This window comes from Cynocephalus volans, chromosome 6, assembly GCF_027409185.1.
Source record: "Cynocephalus volans isolate mCynVol1 chromosome 6, mCynVol1.pri, whole genome shotgun sequence".
NCBI classification, from domain to species: domain Eukaryota; kingdom Metazoa; phylum Chordata; class Mammalia; order Dermoptera; family Cynocephalidae; genus Cynocephalus; species Cynocephalus volans.
In genome coordinates, this window is record NC_084465.1 from 141,251,575 (window position 1) to 141,264,528 (window position 12,954).

Below are 12,954 nucleotides of genomic sequence, written 5' to 3' on the forward strand. Positions count from 1 at the left end.
TGGCTTTGTGGAAATTTATCATTCAGTAGGGGAGATGCCATATACACAATGACTGAAATTCAAAATAACACGTATTAGGAAATATAAAAGAGGTTTGAACTGCTATAACATCTGCCAATTTCAGCAAGATAACAACTAAGCAATTATACCATTTATAACAATAAGCCAATCTTGATAATGGGTGTCATCCAAATAGAACAGTATAGATTAATTGTTTTTCTTCAATGTAAGAGGAAGACTGATATGAGCCTTGGAGCGGACAGACCTTGAGTAGGCTTGAGAAGCTGCTCAGCAATTTGCTTGCCATATGTGTCAATTAATTGTTCAATCAGGGCAGCAGAACTACTAGCCGTAATACGGACTAAGGGATTCATCATAGGGATTAGACTTTACACAACTGTGGGAGATGTGAATGTAAAGGTCTTTAAAGGAAGAGATAGTTGGAGGATCACAGAAAGTCACTAACCTGGGAACATGAATGGGAGCTTGCAAAGGACTCTATGTTGTCTCTGCTGGTGTCCTGAAGCCACTGAAGATAAGCCAGGCAGGCTGCTGGCCAGGAAAGCTGGACATGAAGTGTTGGGAAGCAAGGACACCTACTTGAGGTACCACAGTGTGGTGGCTTTATACCGCCTCTCATTGCATCTAACCTGGCCCAGGATTGAGAACAGCCAAAGCAGGAGGCGGGCAGGAGCCGAGGGAGCTGTGAAGCCAGCCGCTGCCTCATGCCCACAAGGTGACCGAGGACATCAGTACCTGCGTGCTTTGAGCGTAATGGCTGCCACTTCCCTTTCGCATCTGAAATCTTGCACAGGTATCTCTGTGACCACCTGTAAGTAGGAGCCGTACAATCAGGGAATTCTGGGAAGCATAATTCCAGCTTAGCTCAGCTGCCACAAAATAAAGCCACCTCACAATGTCACCTCAACGCAGAGACTAAAACCATTTTAGCCTCATTTCCTCATGAGTGAAAAAGGAGTAATAGTACTTACCTGGGAGAGTTGTTGTGAGAATGCATTGGTTATAGTATCTAGTACATAGTCTATAACATTGTTTATCCCGTGAAACGAATTAATTTAATGTCTTTAATAGAAGTTTTATGGCATTTCACTCTATTTTCCAAATTATCCTCTTTTGATAAGATTACTATTATGATTTGCTATTTCTAAAAGAAATTACATTTAATTTTCTTGAAATATACTTTAACATCATGTTTAGTGGGTCATTTCCTTTGGTTATAGATGATTTTTAATATTATTCAGAGTAAAATTCAAATGTGGTTAACATTTGTATTTATGACCTCAAACTTGAAAATAAGCATATGATTTGGATAATATGAGTTCTCTTCAGTCATCAACAGCCTGGTCCTCAACCTATACTGACTGGAATTTCGAGATCCCTCCAAAAATTTTGAGATCTTCTCTCATGATGTGGTCTCTTCCATTGAGGCCCTTGGGACTATTGTCTACAAGGAAATCAAAGTACTCAGATCGTAGGGTTGCCAGAATTAGCAATAAAAATACAGGATGCTCAGTAAAATTTGAGCTAAAGATAAACAGTGGATTAATTTTAATATAAGTATGTGAAATGCAATTATTTAGGACATTTTTATAAAAAATTATTTTTCATTAGAAATTCAAATTTCTAATCCTGTAGGCATCCTGTATTTTATATGGCAATCCTCTCTGATTCTTCTTTCCTCCTGGGGCACCCTGACCTCACTAATTCAGGAATCTCTTCTACTGCCATACTTTCTAATACTATTTTTGCTAACAATTCCCATAGCAATTCACTTCACACTCAACACATCCCAAGATGAAGCATGACCTTGACCCCTAAAATGGCTTCTACATCAAGCCACCTGTGTCTGCAGTATTATCACTCTCCCGTCTCTCCAGAGGGAATCTTAGGTTTATTCTTGAGTGCCCCTCTTCATCTTTACCTACTTCCAGACAGTTACTAAGTCCTGTCAATTCCTTCTTTAAAATAACTCCCAAGTGCTCACCTTCCTCATTTTCATTACCACCACCTCTGCCCTGACTCCTATTCGCTAGATAGTCTCCGTATCTCCAGTCTCCTTCTTTGATCCTGTCTAAATACTACTTATCTTCCTAAAACTCTACTACTGCTCCCCCATACTGTGCTGCTTAAGAACTTACATTTCTTACCATTGTCTATTATATTAAGAACTATGAGCAGTGTAAAATCTTTTGCTCTGTGAAAGACACTGTTAAAGAAATGAAAAGACAAGTGGCAGTTCTCTTAAGAAAAAATAGATAACATGAATTGTACTATATCCACTTCAAAAATAAACTCATAGCTAACAACCTTATAACAAAGAAAACTGCAGGGTCATAATACTTCCCTTGTGAATTCTACTAAATATTTAAGAAAAAATGATACCAATTCTACACAAACTCTTTCAGAAAATAAAAGAGGAGGGAGATCAGCATCACTCTGGTACCAAAAGTAGACAAAGACATCAGAAGAAATCTACAGACCAATATGCCTCATGAACACACACACACAAATCCTCAACAAAATATTAGCAGATTACATCCAGCAATATATAAAAAGGATAAAAATCAATACTAGTGGGCTTTATTGTGGCAATGCAAGTTAGTTTCAAAATTTAAAAATCAATCAATGTAATTTACTATATGAACAGACTAAAGAAAATTTTACAGATCATCTCAATAGATACAGAAAAGAGCTTTAACTAAATTTAACATCTCTTCATGATTTAAAAAAACAAAACCAAAAAAATAACAAACCAGGAATATAAGAAATGTTGCTCAATCTAAGTAAAAGCATCTATGAAAAACCTACAACTAACATCATACCTAATGGTGAAAGACCAAATGCTTTCTCTAAAGATGAGGGTCAAGACAAGGATGTCCACTTTCACTGTTCCTATTCAACATCCTAGTGAAGGTACTAGCCAGTGCAATAAGGCATAAAAAATAAATAAAAGACGTACAGATTTGAAAGGATGAAATAAAACTATGTCTATTTATAGAAGACATGATTATCTACACAGAAAATCCCAGAGTCTATTAAAAAGCTACTAGAACTAGTGAGTTTCAGCAAGATCATAAGATATAAAGCCAATATACAAAATCAATTGTATTTTTATATGCTCACAATGAAGAAATTAAAAATCTTAAAAGTATATTTTCAAATAGCACCAAAAAGTATAAAATATCTAGGTATAAATCTAACAAAATATGTATACTACCAGCATGCTCAACTATAAAACACTGATGAGAGAAATCAAAGAAGATGTAAGTAAAAATAGAGATACACCATGTTCATGGACTGAAAGACTAAATATTGCTGTTGTTTCTCCTCCATATTGCTCTATAGATTAAATGTGGTCTCAATCAAAGTCACTGTAGGATTTTTTTTTTTGTAGGAATCAAGAAGCTGATTCTTAAACTTACGTGGAAAAACAAACAAAGTGAAATTGCCAAAACAGCTTTGAAAAAGAACAAAGTTGGAAGACTCACACTGCTAGGTTTTAAGACTTACTATAACTCTATAGTAATCAAGGCTACATGGTATTGGCAAAAGGATAGACACATAGATCAATGGAATAGAATAGAAGACCCAGAAATAGACCCACACAAATATGTTCAATTGAATAGTGACAAAAGTGCAATGGTAATTCAATGGAGATCAAATAGTCTTTTCAAAACATAGGGCAAAATAATTGAATATCCATATGCAAACAAAAACAAGAAAACCACAACTTAATTCATATGTCACACCATATACAAAAACTGACTCAAATAGAATATAAGCCTAACTGTAAAATCTGAAACTATAAAACTTTTAGAAGAAAACATAGGAGTAAATCTTTGTGACCTTCATTAGATAATGATTTTTTAGAGACAACACCAAATGCATGGTCCATAAAAGAAAAAAATTGGACTTAACCAAAATTAAAATTTCTGCTCTTTGAAAGACACTCAAAAAAAAAAAAATACAATCCATGAAATATCTACAAAAATATTTGCAAAAACATATCTGATAAAGGACATGTATCTAGAATATATATAAAGAACTCTCAGAACTCAATAATAATAACAAAAAAAACCCCAGATAACCCTGTAACAAATGGGTGTGAAATTTGAATAGACACGTCACTAATAAATATATATGGATAGAAAATAGGCACATAGAAAGATGCTCAATATCATTAGTCTTTAGGGAAATACAAATTAAAACCACAGTAACATACCATTAGATACCCAAAATGTCCAAAATAAAAATAATTGATAACACCACATATGCAAGACGATGTGAAGCAGGTGAAACTCCCCTGCAATGCAGGTGGGAAGGCAGTATGATGTAGCTACTATGGAAAACAGTTTAGCAGCTTCTTATAAAGTTAAATGTACACATATCATATAACCCAGCAATCTCACACCTCAGAATTTATTTAAGAGAAATAAAAAATATGCCTACACAAACCAGCACACAAACCTTCGTAGAGGCTTTATTCATAATTGCCAAAAAACTGGAAACAATCCATATGTCTATCAAGAGGTGAATGGAAAAACAAACTGTAGTATATCCGTGCAATGGAATACTATTCCCCAACAAGAGGAAATGAAATGCTGATACACCAACAGGGGTGAATCTCAAAAATGTTATGCTGGGTAAAAGACACCAGACACAAAAGGCTACCTACCGCATGATTTCATCTGTATTATGTTCCAGAAAAGGGAAAACTCTGGTGAGACAAAGTTGATCAGTGGTTTCCTAGAATCAAGGATAGGACAAAGGGGAACAGGGAAATTTGTTGGGATCATGGCAATGTTCTGTATCATTCCATGACTGTATACATTTGCCAAAACCCACTGAATCGTTTAAACTCATAGAGTTTAAGCCTCTACATTCTGTGTCCTCCATTCCATGGTAGGTGAGGGTTCTTACTGTTTTTAAATTCACTTAATCTTCTCAATGCCTTATGGAGCACTTGACTCTTTGTAGAAGATGTTTCCAGCAGAGTCCAAGGGACCACAAGTTATGGATCATTCTGTGAAACCAGACAAGGGACATTCCAGAGGAGAATGTGAAACCATCTTGCTCCCTGAGACTCTAAAGAGCTGCTAACCAAAGAAAATTATTCAAGTAAGAACCAACAGAAAGAGAGGAAATGGAATAGTCCACTAGACTTTCTTCAGAGGGAGGTGTCCACAGGTAGGCTGACCATCATGGACATTGGTGGACTCAGATTCCTGATAGGTCAAGAGGTGGGGGGGTAAGATAATTATTGTCATCTTTGGTCTTTGAGGGTATCATATGATTGTTGTTATTGTAAGAGCTCTGTAAAATTCACTGTGGAGTTCCAGAAAGTGAAGAAGGACCAGACAACCCAGAGGTTTTAATTTTAATTTTCTAAATAGAGTCTGATGTTCTTGGGGTCTTCAAATGGCTATATCACATGCACAACAGCTGTAAATTTAAATGAAAAGGAAAACCTATGCCAGTGAAAACAAAATTCATGATCATAGACTTACATTATTTGGTTATAACTGCATGCATGGAACATATGTCTTAGCTCTGAATGCTTTTCAAAAGCTATAGGAAAGAGATGCCATTATTATTTCCACTGCACATGGGAGGAAAACAAAACTTATGGAAAAAGAAATCTTTAGTCCAAGGTCTTAGAACTGGAAGCAGGTGGGATAGGGGTCTGAGCCCAGTTTCCTCTGCTCCGTGTTTTATACTACCTTTATTCATTCAACAAATATTCTTGACTATAATGTATGGATCAGCTACTTGCCTAATAAAAGGACTCTATATGAATAACAAAGTAAAAAAGTAAGGAAGTAACAGCGCATGTTACTTTTTTTGTAATCCATGTTATAAATCCCCTGATCTTCAGTATACTTTAAGAAGGCATTGTAACTTATCTATATAACTTTATTGTGATATTCAGTTATTAAGATAAAAATAAACATTTTAAGAAGTTATAAAAATTTCCCTACCCCCGCCAAAAGGAACACATCTCTAGATAAATGCTTCCCCAAAAATATTTTTTAATATTCCTTTTCAATAAATCTTGTTATAATTGAGCATGGTGTTAGAAAAATTGATATTTCACTTAAAACTAAAGATAAACTCTAATACTTAAATTTGCCACCTAAACCCTTACATTTTCCAAAGTATTTACTCTTATAATTACCCAGATATCTTAAAGAAAAAAGAGAGAAACAACTATTTTCAGTCAAAGAATGGTACAATATTATTACAATACACAAAGTAGTATTAGCTACTCTCCTATTACTATATTTAGCTGGAATGGTCATTTAAAAATTTTGCATGACATATGACTATGCCTGAGATTCTGATGATATGTCTCTATAAACATTTTTATTTTTTTAAAACCATCTTAGAAATCATACTAAATATATTCAAATCTAACCAAGTCTTTATTTTTACACTATTTTCTGTAACTATAGAAACTACAACTGTAAAATAAAAAGAAGCTAAAAGAAAAAGCTTACACAAACACATTTTGATTGTCTTTATACCATTTATGTCACTGGATAGATACTTAAGGCTTATTTAAAAATTTAACTCTGTTGCTTTATGACATATGCTTCCCCCCCTTACATGGCAGGATGTTTGCTTGCAAAATGACTACTTTCCTATAGTCACTCTTGATTTCAATAAAACAAGACTATCATTATGACTCAAATTGAAATTAGTAGTCATCATGGAATGTTATAGTCTCTACAGACAGACAAATACTGATCATAGCAACTTTAAAAAACAGAATAAAAGCAAAATGAAATTACAATTAATTTAAAAGTATTAGTTTGAAAATGCTCTTTTAGGTTTCTAAAAACACTTTAGTCATTGGTTAAAATAGCTCATGAACATCTGTACTTTAGGTTTTTATTTATATCCACCTTGTTACAAAAACTATTTGAGGCAACCTTCAAACCTACATAAAAAACATATATGAAAGAACAAACATATATGGTAAAATATTATTTTCCTTCTATTATAATTGACAGATGCAAAATCAATATTTCCCAATATTTTCAGTGTATCCTGTTGAAAGAAAGAGTTCTTCATAAAGAATAATGCATATTATCTATAGAAATTTATAAGACAAAATGTCTTTATTGAAACATTTGACCTTATCAGACTATCCTTTATTTCAATTCACAAACATTTTAATTAAATTATTATTTTAACAAAATTAAAGTTTTCTTATACCTCTGTCAACTGCTACTTATGTGTCAGAGTTGGATCTCATTTAAAATTTTCTGTCACTTTCAAATTTTAAGAAGCATATGAAAATTCAGTTTTCCTAGGCCTCATTTGCCCACATATTTCTATCTACATTATTATTATTTAACACGTTTCTTCTCATTTCTTGGTCTGTAATTGATAGAGCACAGCAAGTCAAGTAAAAGTTGCCAATTATCTGATTAATTTTGATTTAGAATACTGTTGCTCCAAATGATCCAGGCCAATTTCCTTTAGCATAAAAAAAGGAAAAGAAAAGAAAAGAAAGCTGAGTAATTACCCAGAATCTAGTAACTCATGTCCCAGTTTCTAATTACATGGACTAAATTGACTATATAAATACAATTGTCCCTTTCATCCTGTTACTGGTCATTGTTTTCTTGGTATTTTATTACATTAAAAAGATTTTATAAAACTTGCCCCCCAAAACCCTTTCCATAAAATACAGATTAAAATGCTTACATGAAGAAATCTAATTTTGAAAATAACTTTTGAAAGAGTTAGAACAATAATGTTTATGTTTTAACCTTAATAAAACAGTCAAAGGAAAACAGGGAGAAAAAACTGAGTCTATGGAAAGAAATGCAGTGGAAAAGTTTTATCCATTTTCTGAGTGCTTATTTTCTCAACCGTCTATAAAATTACTCTGAAGATTTACCATGGTGTAAAATCAGTTATGTATAAACAATTCCAAGTATTTTCTAAATTGTTCTATCTATGCAAGAAATGTGAGAAAGTTGGACACAATTAATCTACTAAGGTTTTTTTTACAAGAATCTTTGAGTGAATTTCCATAAAATTGTTTTAAGTCTATATTTTATTTTGCCAAGGGAGATAAAATATATACTTGTTGAAAACAACATATTTATAACAACCATAATTAAAATATTAAATTCTTAACCAATATATTTTAAATGTTATATGTATTTCAAAATATTAAAACACTTTTATCTAGGCCTTTCTTAGCTGGATAAGCTCTTTTAAAATATTAACTTTGGTTTAAATGTTTAAATGAGCTAAAAGTACATTTAGTATAGTCTTTTTTAGTGTTTAGCATGTATTTAATTCAGATCATCCCTTCTTATACACATAACTTCATTCTGAAATGCTTCATTTGGTATGTGAAAATACTCAAATCTTTTGGTTTATAAGCAAGTACAGATTACCTGAGTTTTAATCTGTAAAATATAGTATTCATTTCATTTGTTTCTGTTTCTGTTTTTCTTTGTAAAATTCTATTCCCTTAAACAAAATAAATATGAATATTTGCACATTACATAGATTTCAAGTTTTAATCTGTAAAGAGTATGTTCTCAAAATACAAACTTGTAAAAATTATTCATTATAGACAGTAATATTCCATAGCATAGGCCTATTTGCTCAAATTTTTGCTGGAATTCTAGGATCTGGCCAAAACTTTAATTTGCAAGGTATGAGAAAATACAGTGTTAGAAGAGATATTCTAAATCCACAACCAAAAAAGGAAGGGAATCTGTTAGATATTCTCTGCTGTTGTAGTCTAAATGTAGGACATCTTGAAACTGATTAGATCCTGGACAGGACAGATGATCTTCTAGTCTATTTTGAGCATTACTGTGAAGCTCAGTTGAATTCGCTGTAGCTGCGAGAATCTTGCTGTAATGAATTGTGTCAGAGAGAATCAACAGTAAACAAGCTTTCTGTGATATTTCTCCCCATGGAAGGAAAAAACTTTCTCCCCTTCCTCACTCTCTCCCCCTTTCCCTACCTTTTCTCTCTTTCTTTCTGTACCTCTCTCCTCCTTCCTCTGTCCCTCCCTCTCTCTCTTTTTAAAAACATGCTAACAATTTAAAGTATAGTCTGCATATATGTGTGGAAGAATTTGATATATTCATCAAAGTAAACTTGTTTCAATATGTTTATGCTCCATTTTTACCCTGTTATAACTAAGCCCCTTGGTCATTCTGGACAATACCAGATCAATGATGTAGAAGATGGAAGTGGTGATCTTTATAACTTAAGTAGAGAAGAAAAAAATCAACCTGCTGTTGAGGGGGTAACTGTGCTTGTTATCTAAATTGTCTATTTTAAAGTAAAATTAAAAAATAAATTGTATGTTTGACAGCATTTATTAGATGATTGGTCAGCTCCTAATTTTCACATTAATTCACTGGTGAAGTAGATCTAAATTATGTGATTGAAGGAATAAACTTGCTTTTTATAACCCATACAAAACATAAGTAAATTGTAATCATTTAAATTCCTTACGGAATTTAAAGGCAAATTACTGTTTTTTATTTGTCTATGTAGAGAAATTCTAAGACACATAATTCAATCTGTTCTTTTTTCATTGAAGTTACATGAAATATAATTTCTTCCTAATTTCCTTACCTTTAAATTAAAATTTGCTCTCATCTTCTGCTAAGTTACATTTATTTGTTTTCATTTCTTTTTCTACAAATCAGTTCCTTATTTCTTTCTCGATGAAAACGTCACAATTTTAGTCTGTACAATTCAGTATTCCTATGTGACATTAATTGCTTTGCTTAAAAATAAGGGATCAAAGTTCCTAAAGTGAGTTTCAATATGATACACTAAAGCCCTAAAGGGAAAACATGACTTTTCTCATATGCACAAAATCTTTTTAAAACTATAGACTGGTTATATACTAAGACTTGATATTAAAAATTATAATTTGATTCCTATGAATTTATTAAAATAAATTCTTAATTTTAGAGTCACCTTATTCTGACTCAAGTAGCTAACAAAATCATGCCGTGGCACCACTGGTGATAGCTTCCAAACTTTGCTTCAGAAATTCAAGAGTATACTGCCTGTATCTTGACTATAGAATTTCCTGTTGGCAAAATTTAACAAAATTTTAGTTTCCTAACTTCAGGAAATGCTTTGAGATTTTTCTTTTTAAGAAGGTCAATTTCTTAGTAGCATGATAATTTGACCTTTCAAAACTTAGATTTAAAATATTTAATTTTTCTTACTGTTATATTTTTAAGTTTTATATTTTGTTTCCCTGACACAACTGTATGAAAAATGAAAAATTTTAAATGGTACTCAGTGTTGCAAATATGACTTACATAGAAATTGTACCATTTACTATTTAATCCAAATGTTCTGAGTAAAAATTTTAGGGAAAGAATCCAAAACACCAGTGCAAAACCATAAGCATACATTTTCTAAGTGTTTTAGAGAACATTGTATCATTAATTTTCATACCTCTGGTTCCAGTTTCTTTAATATAACTAGCATTTTCCTTTCTTTCACATATTGAGACACAAACATCATTAAAATGAATTTCAGTTTTATTTTTAAATCTCCTTGTAAAAATTAGGCTATATTATGTGAGAGAAAAAAGGTTATATTTGCCTGAATTAATTATTGGAGCAATGACCATTTAGAAATTATCAGGGATTTGGATTACAGGTTTACTTTGAAAATAAAAGCCTTGTTGTCCCTTTTCAATACCCAATTTGGTGTCTGACAATGTAGGAGATATAAGATGCAATTTGAGACTACTGAACTCTGTGATCGTGAATGTGCAAAAATTTAACCATTCAAATTCCAATCTCAATCTATTTAATTTAAGATATTTATTTAAGATACTTAATAAAAATAATGTAGGTAGGTTTTATAAACTTCACTAAAATGGTTTTTGACCTATACTCTCAAATGTCATGCATAACTCAGTTGAATATTCCTCCCAACTGTCTATTTGTGGTTAAAGTAGCTTAAAAACAGTAAATTCTATTTTCATTAATAAATATCTCTAGATTTTAAGATAACTAGCCGTCAAAGAATCAGTATTAATGGTTAGAGAGAAGATGTTTTCCTACATACAGGTAGTTGTGTTGGTTATTTATTTATTTATTTATTTAAGTATTTTAAACTTTCTTCTCTCTAGAACATGAGCAGGTATTTCATGGACAGGAGTAACCTAGCTCCGCATTAGAATACATGGTATATAGACCAGTGAAAACTGAATGTCTCATTGGCTCTTAGGCAAACTGGTTTTTGTTTTGTTTTTTTTTTTTTTCTTTCTATGGATGTTCAATGGACTCTTCAATTTAAAGTAATATCTTCTTTCAGCTTTCTTTGCACAAAAGCAAAAGTACTCATACAATCTAAAAAAGAAAATATTTTAATTCATAAAGCTAACAAATGTGGCAATGAGGCCTTTGGAAAAAGCTGACCACATGGATCCTGTAAAAGCCCCAGCCCATTTTAATTGTAATCACGGTGAAGGGACTAATATTAAGTTGGTTTCTAAAAAAGTTAACTAGCCAGTTCAAAGGACATAATGTATTCTGAAATTTAAAACATTGTTTAAAATGATACTTTCTAGTCCTTCGCATGATGTCTAGACTCTCAAAAAGAAAGACAGATTTATCAGTATTGCCTACCTTAATATTTGCAATTTAGAAGGCAACACATATTAACATGAACATGTTTGAATATCTATTTTGTTATTTTCAGCTGCACATAATTGTTCTTTTAAAAGGCTCTTTGAGGTCAAATGTAGTCTATTGGCTTTGAGCCTGAAGAGTTTTTTAACGTTTAGTGAAAGTTTCAATGCTGTTTTCAGTGACCAAAACAAAATTTTTAAATAATATTTTTCACACTTTCAGAATATGTTCATACATAGTTTTTCTAATAATATAAAATGCATTGGTTTTATTGCTGCAAACAAGAGAGTCTACATCTGGGTAATCATGCCTTTTAATGATCATGCATCTATATATTTCAATGGCTTGTCAAAGACAAACATGTTCTACATTTAAACAAATAATACTGTGCTTCCTTCAAAGAGAGTTGAAATAAATATACCTGTAGTAAAAAAACTCAGTTTTTCTAGCATTAGAAAACATTATGGTTAAAATTTTTGTGTGAGCTGGAAATGTACCCATCACTTAGGCCTAATACTCGTATATGAGTATATTTAGGTGGAAGAGGACATTCTATAAGAAAAGGTACTTTACATATGGGCAAGAGAGTAACATGACAGCTATTATGGAAACAATGCTTTTGAATTTCCTAACTTTTACGCCCTCAAACTCACAACCACTTGTGTTTACTTTCCTCTTTTAAAGTAACATTTTAAAATTTGTGCTCACACATTAATGCTTTGTCTTTTTTTTTTTTTTGACACTAAATTGTGATTAGAGTTACCAACTCAAATTCTATTAGAGAATTAACAATCAGTGTTATGCTAGGTCATAAAATATATGTATAATAAACACAATGAGCTTGGGTGTTGTTAATATTAACATTTACACAACTCTGCCTTGTAAAATATTCCCAATTTAAATCAGGTATCTTGAAATTTTTCAACTGACCTTTAACTACTGATGAGAAACAAAGAAATTAGAAAGAAAACGAGAGATGGAAAGAAAAGATGAGCATGATTAATAGGTGTTTGTTTCATAAAGACCCCAAGGAATCTTTCAAATCCTTCACTGGGACCCCTCCTATATCCCCACCGAGTAAAGAGATGGTAACGTGCACACGCCTTTCAAAGCTATCACAGGACTGAGTAGAGTTACTCAACCTGTTACTGATGCTACATGACGCCACTTGCGTCCTGTTTTGTGAAGTGAAGTACCTCTATGTATTGGTGCAAGGTTAAACACTGTATTCAGTAAGTACATTTTTTTCAAATAGTCACCTAAATTTTGCCAAAGAAGAGAA